The 16,344-nt window shown below is 38.3% G+C and overlaps 1 protein-coding gene across 3 annotated transcripts in view; it reads right to left on the reverse strand.

Annotated features, from left to right (window-relative positions):
• Positions 1-16,344, reverse strand: part of CNTN6 (contactin 6) — a 174,108-nt gene that overhangs the window by 111,039 nt on the left and 46,725 nt on the right. The gene's annotated exons all lie outside the window — the stretch shown is intronic.

Raw genomic sequence — 16,344 nt, forward strand, 5'->3', positions numbered from 1 at the left:
ATTTCTATCATCATAGGTTATTGAATTTCATAAAAGTAGAATCAAACAGAATGCACCTCTTTTTGAACTTTTATATTGGAATATATTTGCTTAACAATGTTGTGTTAGTTGCAGGTGTACAGTAGAGTGATTCAGTTATACATGTAGCTATTCTTTTATCAATTTTCCCTCATGCAGGTTATTTCAGAGTATTGAACAGAGTTTCCTGTGCTATATAGTAGGTCCTTGTTGATTATCTACTTTAAATATAGCAGTGTGTACATATCAGCCTCCAACTCCCAATGTACTGCTTTGTGTCTGGTTTGTTTAATGTATCTTAATGTCCCCCTATGTAGTTGTGACTATCAGTACTTCTTTTCTTTCTATTGCTGAGTGGAATTCCATTTTTATGAATATACCACAATGTGTTTGGCTGCTTTCTTGTTGAAGATTATTAGAATTGTTTCCATTTGGGGACCATTATATTGGGTTGGCCAAAAAGTTAGCTTGGGTTTTTCCATACGATGTTATGGAAAAACCTCAATGACATTTTTGGCCAATCCAATACATTCAGTTCAGTTCAGTTCAGTTCAGTCGCTCAGTCTGTCCAACTCTTTGCGACCCTATGAATCGCAGCACACCAGGCCTCCCTGTCCATCACCAGCTCCCGGAGCTCACTCAGACTCACATCCATCGAGTCAGTGATGCCATCCAGCCATCTCATCCTCTGTCGTCCCCTCCTCCTCCTGCCCCCAATCCCTCCCAGCACCAGAGTCTTTTCCAATGAGTCAATTCTTCGCATGAGGTGGCCAAAGTATTGGAGTTTCAGCTTTAGCATCAGTCCTTCCAATGAACACCCAGGACTGATCTCCTTTAGAAAGGACTGGTTGGATCTCCTTGCAGTCCAAAGGACCCTCAAGAGTCTTCTCCAACAACACAGTTCAAAAACATCAATTCTTTGGTGCTCAGCCTTCTTCATAGTCCAACTCTCACATCCATACATGACCACAGGAAAAACCATAGCCTTGACTAGAAGGACCTTTGTTGGCAAAGTAATACCTTTCCTTCCAAGGAGTAAGCGTCTTTTAATTTCGTGGCTTCAGTCACCATCTGCAGTGATTTTGGAGCCCAGAAAAATAAAGTCTGACACTGTTTCCCCATCTATTTCCCATGAAGTGATGGGACCAGATGCCATGATCTTCATTTTCTGAATGTTGAGCTTTAAGCCAACTTTTTCACTTTCCGCAAGAGGCTTTTTAGTTCCTCTTCACTTTCTGCCATAAGGATGGTGTCATCTGCATATCTGAGGTTATTGATATTTCTCCCGTCATTTTCTAAGACTGTCTGTGGACATTTTCACTTTTCTTTGTTAAGTCCCTAGACGTGAACTATAGGGTAGATGTATGTTTTACTTAATTAAAAAAAACAACAACAACTGTAAAAGAATTTTCTAGTTATACTAGTTGATATCTCTATCTGCAATATATGAGAGTTAGAACTGGTGTACATCTCTGCAAGAATTATGTTGTCATTTTTAAAATTTTATCTAGATATAGTTGAGCAAGGGGGTTGCAGGTGGCACTAGTGGTAAAGAATCTGCCTTCCTATGCAGGAGATGCCAGAGATGCAGGTTCGATCCCTGAGTTGGGAAGATCCCATGGAGGAGGGCATGGCAAGCCACTCCAGCATTCTTGCCTGGAGAATCCCATGGGCAGAGGAGGCTGGCAGGCCACAGTCCATGGGGTCACAAAGAATCAGAAATGACTGAAGTCACTTAGCCAGCATGCATCGTTGAGCAAAGGAAAATAGTCTCACATATTAATGTTTTGTAAGTGTGGTACTAATAAGGTTAAGAAACTGTATGTATTGTGAAAACTAGATACAAATGAACTTATGTCAAGGAAAGTGGAAGAACTTAACTGGTTCAAAAATGACCCCCTCCCAAAATATGTGGAAGATATAGGTGCTGGGGGTGAAAGGGGGAAATATACTAGTGGTGGTTAAAATGTGTTCAACTATAGATGAACTTGGACATCACACATTTGGAAATCACAGTCACAGGAGAACAGTTAAAGCAACTGGGAGCCTCTTGTCATCTGTACTTATGTTAAAACTAGTGCAGAAGCAAGACATGGCAGAGACAAAAAAAAGAAAAAAATTGAAAGCTAATTATTTCTATAATGTTCTAGCAGTCCTCTTCAGATAGAAGCAGACAACCTGAAACATTCTTCACTAAAATAACTGATTTAAAATTCTCTAGAGGGATGATGAAGCAATATGAATTGAAAGCTATTTTGACCTTAAATCTGATCCATATACAAAAACTCTTGAGAAAATGCGTGTGTGCCCTGTTGATTTAATCGTGTCTGACCTTAAAGATTAAATCATGTTTTAATCTTTGTGACCTTATAGAGTATAACCTGCCAGGCTCCTCTGTCCGTGGGACTCTCCAGGCAAAAATACTGTAGTGGGTTGCCATGACCTCCTCCAGGGGATCTTTCCAGCGCAGGGATCAAACCCAGGTCTCTTAAGTCTCCTGTATTTTCTGCCTGCAGGTGGATTCTTTACTCACTGAGCCACCTGGGAAGTCCCTTGAGAAAGTGGAAATATGTGAATTTTGGCATCTTTATCATTCCTTTCAAACCAAGAAAAAAAAAGAGATAAAGCATTAACAATATACTTAGGGAACCAGATTCTTTTTAAAGAAAGAAAGAAAAGAAGATAGAAAGGAGACAGAAGAAAATAATGAGTTTACAAAAAACAGACTAAATTAAATCACTTATATATTAAATTATATATTGTATATGCAATGTTTTAAATTCTGACATTCATAAATTATTTCAGTAAGAATAAATTCATCTAAATAGCCAGAACTCTGGTATCATTCTCAGGAATGAAGAAGATATGACAGAAATATACAACAAAGAGGATGAACAGCAACAAAAATGCCACTTAAGCATGAAATATAAAAATTCACAAAGTGTCGTTAAGCCTATAAAATTAGTGTTCAGGAAGAAAAACAATCTAAGACATGTTATTACATGAAAAGTATATTGTAAATAAAAATGTTTAGTATGATCTCATAAAAAGTTATGCATTTACATGTATGAGAACTTATGTGTGTGTGTTTCTGCAAATTTTTAAATTTAAAAATCTAGGCATGTATACAGTGGCTTTCTCAAGAAAAGGGAAAAAAACACAGAAGACTTTCACTCTCTATATAGTTTGTGCCTGCCATATTTGAATATTTAATTATTGTATAATTGTGTAAATGGGAAAAATAAACAACAGGATGAATAATGTACCAGGAAAACTAAATACAAGAATGGGTTATCATTTATTAAAAAAAAAAGGATGGATAGTATTATTTTTTTAATGTTCTTTATTCTTACTATGGACTATTCAGACTGGACTATTATGCTTCATTCAGAGCACATTAGGAAACTTGTTAAGATGCAGATAGCTAGCAATTTGGTTTGTTAACATCTGAGTGAAGTACCATGGAATCTGTATTTTCAACAGCCTACAAATATCTTGCAGTTGAATTATAATATTATGTTCAAAGTACCCATTATTGAGAGGGAACTGAAAATCTCAAGTATATTGAGATGGATAGCCAAAATGTAGCCAAGTCCAGAAGTTAATACACCAAAGAAAGTGGTAAGAACTTAGATTTTGACCCTGGAGGGCGGAAATGGAGAAAAATAATTGAGTTGTTTTCATAGGTCGAATGGCTATGACATTCACAAAGGATAAAAAAAAAAAAAGTTCTCTCCATTGATGTCCAGTAGGCAAAAGTAGGACTTGTGGATACTATAGCATGCTGTTTGACTACATTAAGATACAGTGAAGATCAGTCCAAACATTAGAGCTATACTAGCAGAAGACGCTGGAGATAATGAGTTTTCTGTCATTAGAGATGACCAAGCAGAGAATGGATGAGAATTGCTTGAGGTGTTGCAAAAGAAGTTTATTTTTGCAGTGAATGGGAAGCTAAACCTGTGTCTCTATGAACAGTTTATTCCACTCTCAACATTCCTTTGAGTTTTCTGAGTCTATGCTTTTAGTTTACTGTCTGAGCCACCATTCAAGACCTTCAGGTCAACTATGCATAAATAAAATTCACTTCTTTTTAAAATATGTTTTGACATTCTTGTCCCATGCCCAGGTATTGAATCTTTGTGTGTGTGTGTGTGTGTGTGTGTGTGTTTTCTTGGCAAGTGCCTACTAGGATCTTGTATCATTTCATATAGGCTCTTGTGTCTGAGTTTTTTTACTGATGTCCTTTGCTACTTCACTTCTAAGCCTGTTGCTCTCTCTTCACCAGAGAGATGCTCAAAGGGTTTTGTTTGAAACTGGAGAGCCACCTAGATAGTAAAATTTTTTTCAGTATAAAGAGGAGGGAAAAAATGTAGTTCAGATTTCCCTGTTGTCAGTGTCTCTTCATCTTTCGAACCTTCTGTGAAATAAAGACAAATCTTGAGCAAATTCCCAGGGCTGTGTTCAGCTTAGGTATCTTTCATCGATGCCTCTGAGGGAAGAGGAATAAGTTCTAGCCCTCTGAAATCCAAAGCAACTCCTTTCGCTGAACAGAAATTACACATTGCCACTGGTGCTCAGGAAATCTTTGTATACTTTTACCCTATAATCTTGGGGCCAGAGACTATAATTTTCACCTCTCCCCAGGGGATTCATTTTTACCTTACTAGTAAAGCTTTCTTATCTGTTCCTACATGTAGTGTATCCTTCTTCAATAGTGGGATATTTAGAAGCTACTTGAAGAATATGTTCAGAAATAAGGAAGATGACATAAGGAATAATTTTGAAAAAATAGAAGCACTTTTGTTTCATACTTGTTTCATCATTCCTACAATTTGTTTTGTGAGGTTAATTGGCTATTGCAAATATGCCTGCTACTATATATCCAGACTTCCCTTTCATTTTTCACTTTCATGCATTGGAGAAGGAAATGGCAACCCACTCCAGTGTTCTCGCCTGGAGAATCCCAGGGATGGGGGAGCCTGGTGGGCTTCCGTCTATGGGGTCGCACAGAGTCAGACATGACTGAAGCAACTTAGCAGCAGCAGCAGCATAGGAAAGATACTGGAGCTAGAGGTATAAATGTAATTTCCCAAAATTATACTGTTAACATGTGAAAAGGGATAGAACTTGAACCTTTGTCCTTCTAATGTCTAATCCTTCTTTTTTGCCATCAGACTTCCAAAATCCCAGCTCCCTGCATATCTGAGCCCTCTCACATCTAAGCCAGTTGTTCCTCATATTCCCTCCCTTATCATATTGCCCATACTCGGTTTGAATTCCTCAGAATCTTGTAGAATAAATGATTAACCTGCTATTCAAAATTACTCCAGCAAGCGTATAGCTACTATTAGCAGGGCAGAGAACACACTTGCGAAACCTGTAGTTAGCAATTCTCCTCTCTATGAAGGTCTCTCTAGAGCAGAGATTTTAAAACTTCAGTGGGTATCACTGTCACCTGGAGGACTTGGTGAACCATAAACTAATGAGTTTCTCATTCATTAGGTCTGAGGAGGGGCCAGAAATTTTGCATTGATAACATTCCCAGGGGGTGTTGGTAGTGAGGACATTCTGCTTTGAAAACCATTGCTGTTAATGGTAAAATTCAGTCTTCTCTGGGAGATCACACTGGGGAAGCTTTGACAGAATGGTGGTCACCTTTTATATTTGCCTTCAGGGGGTGTGTAGGAAGTCGAAGAGTATGTTCCTCGACTTACAGATTCATGGCATGTCTGGAATGGTAGGGACCTGAAATTTCCTCCAGCCCAACCCCCTCATTTCACAGGCAAATAAACAGAAAGGAAGACGACAGTAGTTCTGAGACTAGAATCCAGGTGTCCTTTTGCACCCTTCTGTGAACTGGTGAAGGTGCAAAGTTGCAAGCCCTTCCTGTCACTATTATTTTTCATCCTGCCCTGCTGCCTTTTCCCCACTGGCTGCCTTTTCCCATTCATCCAAACAGCCAGCCTGCAATGGGCGCTTTTATCTTCCCCCCCCCCCCCCCATCATCAGCCACTGCTGTGCTTAATTTGTATACTTTTTAATGGGGAAAGAAGAAAAATACCTTGCAAATTGGAAGTTTGAAATCCTTCCCATTTGGCTTTTCTTAATTAAATGTATAATTCATGAGCCACTTAAGTTGAAATCGCTGAATTTTTAAATTTTTTCTCCACCATCTATGACATTTATCTGTTATTAATGATTGTGATGTATTTTCCCTGTGATGATTCAGCAGGAACATTAGAACTGAATGATAATTGGTCTTCCCTGAGCCATTGTCTATAGTTTCACACTGACACCATCCTCTATAATTTTATTATTATTAGAAATGTAAGATCTGCGGTAAGCAATTGAAGACTATCAGCTGCTCTGCCAAGCATACAAAAAATCCTATTTTCCCCAGAGCCTGATTATGTTTTGACATCTTTTATAGCCCTATATCTTGTGCTCTGATATTGAAAATACAAACACAAAGATATATGCAAGTATACCCATTATATGGGATATAATTTTTATTAGAGGGGAAGCATCTCATGGGAAAGAAACTCATAAAAATAAACACTGACACTGAGAACTTCTACTGGCACTGTAGAAAGGGTCTCAATATTGGTAGCATGTTTCTTGAGGTAGAAAATAAATGAGCAGAATAAAGAATCTGAAGTACAGTGCTCAGATTTAGTGGATAAATCCCCCCTTTGGAATATTCCAATATGAGTGTACTTTACTGCAAACCTTGTGTAGTGCTCCAGGGTTAAATGTGACTGGCTCTTAGGTGGTAAATCATGGTTATGCTAGCTCAGTGGTAAAGACCTAATCCAAGAAGAATAATTTCTTTTCTGGGTTGAAGTCATTGATATTGGTGCTGAGCAAGTTTATGATGCAAGCCAGAAAACTGGCCCGACACCTTTATAATCACTCCTAGTTGAGTTCCCATTTGTTCCACAATTACTGCTTGACCACCTAGACTTTATTAGATGCCTTTAGATTTACAGCACCTCCTGTTTGGAATCATGGAGATGATTGCCTTTGTGCCCTACAAACAACCACTAAGTAAAGGCCCTCTGAGTTTCTAGGATTTGTTGTTGTTGTTTAGTTGCTCAGTCATGTCCAACTCTTTTGTGATTCCATGGACTGTAGCCTGCCAGGCTCCTCTGTCCATGAGATTTCCCAGGCAAGAGTATCGGAGTGGGTTTCCATTTGCTTCTCCAGGACAGACAGCCGCTAAAAAGGCCCTCTGAGTTCCTATGGTTACTAGCTTCCAATACATTCGAGGACAGCTTCGGTACTGGTAAATCCATCCTGAAGAAAGAATGAAAACCCAGGCAACTTCTGAGTAAATTTCAAGGTATGCTCCAATTTTAAGGAACCCAGGGTGAGTCATGGGGCAAGATACAGAAGGACTAGACTTCTTTCCTCCTCAGTTTCCATCCTCCATGGGTGAGCTTAAAATAGTGAACATAAGACCTGGGCAACACCAGTGGATCTCCACTAGAGGTGAGTTTGATCATCTAGGGATATTTGTCAATGTCTAGAGCCATTTTCTCCTTCTTACAAGTGGAGAATGAGTGCTTCTGGCATCAAGTAGGTACAGGCCAAGGATGCCATTAATATCTTAACAACACACAGGACAAGCCTTGTGAAAAGAAATATCTTGTCCTAAGTTGTCAATAGTGCCAATATTGAGAAACTCTGGGTTAAACAAGTGGTAATAGGCTGTATTTGGCCACCTAATGTGAAGAGCTGACTCATTTGAAAAGACTCTGTTGCTGGGAAAGATTGAAGGCAGGAGGAGAAGGGGACGACAGAAGATGAGACGTTTGGATGACATCACCTACTCAGTGGAGATGTATTTGAGTCAACTCTGGGAGTTGGTTATGGACAGGGAGGCCTGGCGTGCTGCAATTCATGGGGTTGCAAAGAGTTGGACACAACTGAGTGACTGAACTGAATTGAACAGGCTGTAACATTGAAGTTCTGTTCAATGTGCTGAAAAGTAAGGAAAATGTTTTTCCTGGGAGTGAATGAGATTCTGAGTGTGAATATGGAGCATGAAATCTAGAGAATATACTCTAAGATGTTGGTCCTACATGGAGTGGAAGAGCCATAGTCTTGCCAGTTCTGATACAATATACCTCTGTGGATGGTATTCACATATTATCCAGTAGAGATTAGAACACTTCCTATATCCTTATGTACTTTATTTAGCAATTAGCAGAAGGGGATGACAGAGGACGAGATGGCTGGATGGCATTACTGACTCGATGGACGTGAGTTTGAGTGAACTCCGGGAGTTGGTGATAGACGGGGAGGCTGGCGTGGTGCAATTCATGGTGTCACAAAGAGTCGGACACAACTGAGCGACTGAACTGAACTGAACTGTGGTCAGATAATGCCAGACAAAATTAAGCAGGAGAAAAACTGCAGTGGTATTTAGATACAATCCTTTGAATTCCAGACACATGATCTTGGCCAAGTTAGCACTAATCTCTTTAACACAGTTGCTCTATTATAAATTGGAGAAATTTTTCTTGAAAGTATATTACATGAGTTGTGGCATACCAAAGGCTGAGCTGAGCTCTCAGTGTATGAAAGTGAAATTATTAATCACTCAGTCATGTCCAAGTCTATGTAACCTCAGGGACTGTAAGCCTGCCAGGCTTCTCTCTCCATGGAATTCACAAGGCAAGAATACTCGGGTAGCTATTCCTTCTCCAGGGAATCTTCATGACCCAGGGATCAAACTTGGGTCACTTGCGTTGCAGGCAGATTCTTTACTGTCTGATCCATCAGGGAAACCCGAACTCCCAGTGTATAGTAGGCATTCATACATTTGCAACTGTGTGGTGTTAAATACTATTTACAGAAGATAACTTCTAAATTTAGTTCTTCAGACCAGAACTTTCTCCCTACACATATCAGTTCAGCTGCCTATTGGAAGTTTTTGGTCTGAAGTTAGACATTTGAAAGTTAACTCGTCTTAAAACAAATCCCTGATTTCCCTCACCCCAAAACCTGCTCTGCCTTTATTGACCTTGTCCCTGTACATGGAACTTCATTCTTCCAACTGCTCAGTTTGGAGTTATCTTTTACACATGTCTTTTTCTTAAAATCTACATTTAATCTTTCAGGAAGTTAATGCAGCTATACCCTCTACATTTTTCCTGAATATGGCTAATTTCCACCTGTCCACTGCTCTCATCCTGGCTTGAGTCACTATTAACTCTAACCTGAATTATTGTAATCACTTTTTAAGTGGTTATATGCTCACTATCATATAGTACATTTTAATGTCACTCAAAGGAAAATCCAAAGGCTGCAAAATATCTTGAAAGTAGTGCCTATATCTTCATCTACTCTCCTGTTTGTTCAGCTTTCTTCCATCATGTCAGACACAGTCCTACCACAGGACCTTTGTGCCTGCTGTTCCGACTCCCCAAACTGCTTTTCTCAGTGTCTCATTCATTCCTCTAGTTCTTTTCTCAAATGTCAATGAAGGCTTGTTTGATCTCTTAGAAGACATCAGCAACACCCATTCACTCCCTATGCTCTTTATTTTTCTCCCAAGCTTTTATCATCATTGGCCATACTTATATTTTTAATATAATTTTTACTGTAAGATTCATGGAGTGAAGGACTTTGTTGCTTTGGTCTCCACCATATCCCTAAACCTCAGTAAAATGAGTGGCCCTTAGTAAGTACATAATAAATATTCACTGAGTGAATATATGGTAGAAGTTCAATAATGATGGTTATTATCACTATTATTGTGCCAACAGGAAACTACTGGGCCTATTTACCTAAAAATTTTACCCATTCAGGCAGCATTCACAAGGAATATTGCCACTGCCAATTTGACCTACCTTTACCATTGTGATATATTCAGAAATAGCAAAAACAAAAACACAAACTAATTGGTAGGAAGAAGATATGAAAATTTAGCATGTTTTCTCAATAGGACAATATGATTGTCCTCTTTATTCTCGAACACAATTTTGAGACTTTGCTGAGAATGATTTTCAATTTAGTTTGAATCGTCAATATTTTTATTGACGCAAATACAAATGCGGGGCTCAAACAGTAGCGTTATCTTTCTACTACAGACATAGATGCTCCTAACTACTGGCATAAATCCAATTCTTCAACAAACCTAAAAGTTGTATCTGAGGAAAGAATGGAACATTTCCTCTAAAACAAATTTTAAACCTATGATTTTTATGAGCCCAAGATTGAGAGTTTTATATCCAGAAAATAAAGAGAAAGAATGTTGCTTTATTTTCAATATGATAAAACTGTTATTTCACAGTGAAGGTGATTTTAATTATTTTAGACAACATTCATCATTTCTCTACCCTGTCATTTTTAAACAGAATTTCATGTGAGCACAGACTCATTCACTGCACTCATGAAGATCTATTGACTGCTTATTTTCAGATTCATCCAACAGCTTTTGCTTCAAGAGTTTTATGTTCATTTTAAAAATTCAGAGGAAACTCCATTTTCAGTCCTGTTGCAAATTGACTTGTGCAGAATCTTTGTTACAGGTGATGAAGGATGTTAACAAAAGCTCACCCTTGAGCTGAGTGAGATCTCAAGAGGCATAGACCTTTCTGCATAGCAGTTCAAAGGCCATTCCAAAGCTGTGACCCCCTCCCCCATATGAATAAGTAAAATAAATGTTATATTGCCATTTTTTGTCACATGAATCTGTGTTTGTAGAAATGACCTTAGAATTCTCTAAAGACATTGACCCAGATAGAGGGTATGGGGAGGGTGGTGGGAGGGGGGTTCAGGATTGGGAACTCATGTACACCCGTGGCAGATTCATGTTGATGTATGGCAAAACCCATACAGTATTGTAAAGTAAAATAAAGTAAAATAGAAAAATAATAAATAAATAAAACAAATGATTGATAAATCCCCCCCCCCCAAAAAAAAGACATTGTGGAGGAAAGAAAAGGATTTTATTTAGTTGACTATCCGAATTTTAGTTCTGCCAAGAACCAAGAAGCTAAGTAGGAGAATTGTATTTTTCTGAGGTGTATACCCAAATTAAGGATAAAACATATAACAGATAATGGAAGGGATTGTTAAATATTGTGTGAAGATAAATGAAGTCATAGACTACCCATGAGAGAGTTTAGGAGAAAGGAAAATGAGGTCTAATGGGGAATGAAATGTTTCAATCTTCTTTCCACCACCCCTTCATTATTACTGACATTTCTCTGAAGTATTTTGAAGTCATATTTTAGGAGAGCGGAAAGGAAGAATGAGTCCGTCTCTACTGGCGTATATCCAGTCACATTCAAGGAGCTTATCTCTGCTAAGGAAGTAGCATTATGGAAGAAAATACGCTTCTCTCCACAGAGTAGAGCAAATGGTTCCTGTTGTGTTTCCAAAAATCACATTTCTAAGAGATACAGCAGAACGTGCCAATTTTGTGTTCTGGTATTACTGCCTTGGTCTCTCTTCTTTTCCACTGTGGGTACCTTGCTGCTAAAATAAACTTTGTCTGTAAATCCTCCCTTCCTAGATCTGCATTTGTTGCTGCCTTAAAAATTGTCCATAAGAATGTCTGCTGAGATCTCCTGTGGTTTATTTGAAAGAAAGGACATCCATATAACAGTACAGCTTCAGTTTGGTTTATGCTGATTATTCTACTATTTCATTGAGTCATGACCAATTATTTTCATGGGAAATCCATTCACACACTTTTTTATTTGTTTGTTTGGGTCCTGGAGCTATTCCTTGTTGGGTAAAGTTCTAGTGTTCAGCCTAGTTGATATTTTTCTTACTCTCCCAAAGTTTTTTTTTTTTTTTTAAATAAACAGACTGAAATATATTTGACAGGCCTTGTTGAGAAAAAAATTGCAAGTTTTTTGTGAACACACTCGAGAGAAAGCATGAAGAATTCAGGATGTTCTGATTTCACATTTAATATGATTTTTCACTTGTTACTGAACACCTTGAGGGATTTGCTGCTGTGGACTAGATACATAGACCATACATACCAGGCACACATACAACAGAACCAAATTTTTCAAAAAATGATATGAGAATTTCAGCTCATATGGCCTTCTAGAACTATGGAATCTGTAGCACCTTTCTTTATGAGAAGCTTTATTAATATTTACAGTGAGTCTTTGCTATTCACATACTGGATATAAAAATAAATTTGGCCTTGCCAACTTTTGCCCCATCTTGCCCTGCTGACTCTGTCTGTCCCAGTTGGTATACTTCTAGGGCATGTCTTTATGACTGCCAGGTGTGTAGGCAAATGTGGAGCCTTTAGAGAGATGGAAATAAAGGAAGGAAAGTGAATTATGGCTGACAGAATTCTAAAGTAACCCCCACGGACCCTTGCCCACCATCTGATTATGATGGGATTTATGAATATGGTGAGCCGTCACTTTCATGTGTTAGAATAGATGGCACAGTTGACTTTGAAAGTGGCTTTATCTTTGATGGTGCTGACCTATTCAGATGAGCCCTTCCTGGGCCTGGATAGGGCTAGAGAGATTTGAAGTATTACAGGGAACTGATGTAAAGGAGATTCTCTGTTGCTGGTTTTGAAAATGTAGAGGCATGTGGCAAGAAGTGTGGGCAGCTTCTATAAGACGAGAGTGGCCCTTGACAGCTGACCAGAAAGGACATGGGGACCTTAGGCCTACAACTCTAAGGAAATGAATTCACCCAACCACCTAAATGAGCTTAGAATTATATATATATAACACAAGGAAAATTACAGACAAAGATAAACAATGTCCATCTGTAGAGTTGGCCCACTTTCAGCTAGCTGTCCACTAATGCAATTTAAAGCTTATCTGACAAATACATTTCTTTTCTTTCTTGAGGTTTTTTTTTGCACAATTCACCCTCACAAAAAGGCGAGGAAAAAAGAAGAATGAATTGTTTTAATGATGTAAAGACACTCTTAGGGCTTTTAGCAAACTGGGAGGTATAAGATTCTTGAAACTAATAAATAACTTGAGGTTGAAGAGTTAACCACGGAGTCTATCCATTGGCAGTTTTTGAAGTCAGAAAGTTCTGCGTTGGAATCTTGTCTTTATTTACTAACTAAAAACTGATTTAGTCTGAGTCTCAATGTTCTTATTTTAAAATTATTATTCTTAATCATTGGAATAGTGGGAATGAGAAAATAAATGGAAAGCCTTATGGTGCTTGCTGAGGGTAACAATTCAACAACTGGTAGTTATTATTGCCATTATTAACATTTAATGACTCAATTACTCCATTAATACTTTAATGAATTAATAATTCTTTATATAATTGAAGCAAATGGTGTCAATAATCCCCTCAGTTTTGATCTGAGAGAGATATGAAGGAAAACTGAATAGTATTCTAGCATTCCTGTCATTGTAGATATGAGAAAGCCATGGCTCTTAGAAGAAAATCCTTATAATACCTGAATGAAGTCAATATTGATAAATGCCTTTGGAATCCTGCTAGAGCATTATATATCGCAAAACAGAATTTGGTATCAGTCAAATTTGTCATAATTTGCATGCAACAGGTACTCATTATTCAGTTATAACAGACTTAATTTCAGGTAGGTTTTGTATATCTGTGAGTTAATTTCATGATGTTAAACAGGCACTGTTATAATGAAAGCTTTACATGCTTTAAAAGTTTGATACATGAGGCAGGGCGCTCAGGGCTGGTGCACTGGGATGACCCTGAGGGATGGGATGCGGATGGAGGTGGAGGGAGGGTCAGGATGGGGAACACATGTCCACCCACGGCTGATCCATGTGAATGTATGGCAAACCCGCCACAATATTGTAAAGTAATTAGCCTCCAAATAAAATTTAAAAAAAAAGATCAACATATACTTCTTCACTGGTAGGTGACAAGGTGACCAGGGAAAGCTCTCCTACTTTACTGCCTTTTTAAAGTATAATGACATTCATTTAGAAATAGTTTACATGTCTGCTGTTCTTATTTAGAGTAAACAAAGTTGAAACTAGTCTATGATTCTGTCAAGTCTCTTTGACCAGTGTCAGAGTATAAAATGACATAGACCGACAGTACAAACAAACACGATTTGCATGTTTTGTCTAAGATTATGGTACTGGAAAATAACCTTCCTATTGTTAAAAAAATGGAGCCCCTGGTGCCTCAGATGGTAAAGAGTCTGCCTGCAGTGCGGGAGACTCAGGTTCGATCTCTGTGTTGGGAAGATCTCCTGGAGAAGGAAATGGCAACCCACTCCATTATTCTTGCCTGGAGAATCCAATGGATGGAGGAGCCTGGCAGGCTACAGTCCATGGGGTCCCAAAGAATTGGACATGACTGAGCGACTTCACTTTCACCTTTTTTTAATTGTTAAGAAATAAGCACTATCAAATTTTTGTGTGCTCTGGAATAGTATCATTTTATCAGATAATGTTGAAAATATTGTAACTCTTCCCTAATATTGCTAGTGAGCAAAGTGACATACCACTCTGTAATAATATTGAATAAAAATATTGCTAACTTCCAATTAGGGTTTGTATGTTTGTTTGTTTTTTTCTTTTTGTGTTAGCATTTTGCAAGATTGTATGAAACTGAAAGTAATGGCAAAAATAGCTTCAAGTTTTTTAAGGATCATAAATAATATTTGTTTTAATATTAGAAGAAAAGTTTTCACTTATTTCTTAAAATTTGTCCATCTGTTTCCAAAAATCCTCCTGTTCTAAAGTGGAAATCAATTATAAGAGACATTGGTGATTAGGATCTATCCAGGGTCTAGGACTCAGACTGCATGGATTTGATGTCTGGCTTCAGGATTACAAGATTCATGACATTGGACCATTTACTTACCCTCTCTGTATCTTAGTATTCTCATTCATAAAACAAGAAACATCATAGTATCTCCCTCGACTAGTAATTCTACAGATTTAAGAATCTAATACATATAAAGTATTTAGATCTGTACTGTATAAGTACTTGCTATTATTATTAAATTAACTATAACATTACTTCAGAAAACTAAGATCATGGCATCTGGTCCTATCACTTCATGGCAAATAGATAGGGAAGCAATGGAAACAGTGAAATACTTTATTTTCATATGATCATTTGGGGCTCCAAAATCACTGCTGATGGTGACTACAGCCATGAAATTAAAAGATGCTTGCTCCTTGGATGAAAAGCTATGACCAACCTAGACAGCATATTAAAAAGCAGAGACATTACTTTGCCAACAAAGGTCTGTCTAGTCAAAGCTATGATTTTTCCAATAGTCATGTATGGATACGAGAGTTGGACTAGAAAGCTGAGCACCGAAGAGTTGATGCTTTTAAACTGTGGTATTGGGGAAGACTCTTGAGAGTCTCTTGACTGCAAGGAGATCCAACTAGTCCATCCTAAAGGAAATCAGTCCTGAATATTCATTGGAAGGACCGATGCGAAAGCTGAAATTCCAATACTTTAGTCACCTGATGCTAAGAACTGACTCCTTGGAAAAGATCCTGATGCTGGGAAAAATTGAAGGCAGGAGGAGAATGAGAGGACAGAGGATGAAATGGTTGGATGGCATCACTGACTTGATGGACATGAGTTTCAGCAGGTCTCGGGAGTTAGTGATAGACAGGGAAGCCTGGCATGCTGCAGTCCATGGGGTTGCAAAGAGACAGACAAGACTGAGCAACTGAACTGAACTATAACATAGTGTGGCTTTCCCCTCATAGCTCAGTTGGTAAAGAATCCGCCTGCAATGCAAGAGACCTGGGTTGGATGTCTGTGTTGTGAAGATTCCCTGGAGACAGGAAAGGCTACCCACTCCAGTATTCTGGCCTGGAGAATTCCAGGGGCTTTATCCTCCATGGGGTCACAAAGAGTAGGACATGACTAAGAGACTTTCACTTTCACTTTCATAACATAGTGTGATATCGGATTGTACTAACTGAAATGACTTTATGGATATTTTTACACTGACTTCCTCCAGGATCACAGTTGGCTGAGAATCTACCAAATTGTACCAAACTGTCCACATTTTAAGAAATTGCAAACCAGTGGGGTGAGAATCAGTAGATGCTTTAGATCCCTGGCAACTGGGTAGTTCATCAGTTAATCCAGATTCTTCCAAAGCAGAGAATAGCATTTGCTGCTTGATTTTCACCATTGCCAGGAGATAACCTGATTTGGTGTTCCATAACATTTTCTTCCAATTAAATGGGCAGCTTTCCTCTTCCAATAGTTCACATGTTTCCAGAACAGCTGTTGAAATTTGCTTCTCCATGGAACCCAATAATTAAAATAAAATAACAGTCCTAGCTTTCTTTTTAAAATAAAATACTGGCTGTTAAATTAATTGGTTTATATTCA

Source organism: Ovis canadensis, chromosome 19 (assembly GCF_042477335.2).
Source record: "Ovis canadensis isolate MfBH-ARS-UI-01 breed Bighorn chromosome 19, ARS-UI_OviCan_v2, whole genome shotgun sequence".
NCBI classification, from domain to species: Eukaryota; Metazoa; Chordata; class Mammalia; order Artiodactyla; family Bovidae; genus Ovis; species Ovis canadensis.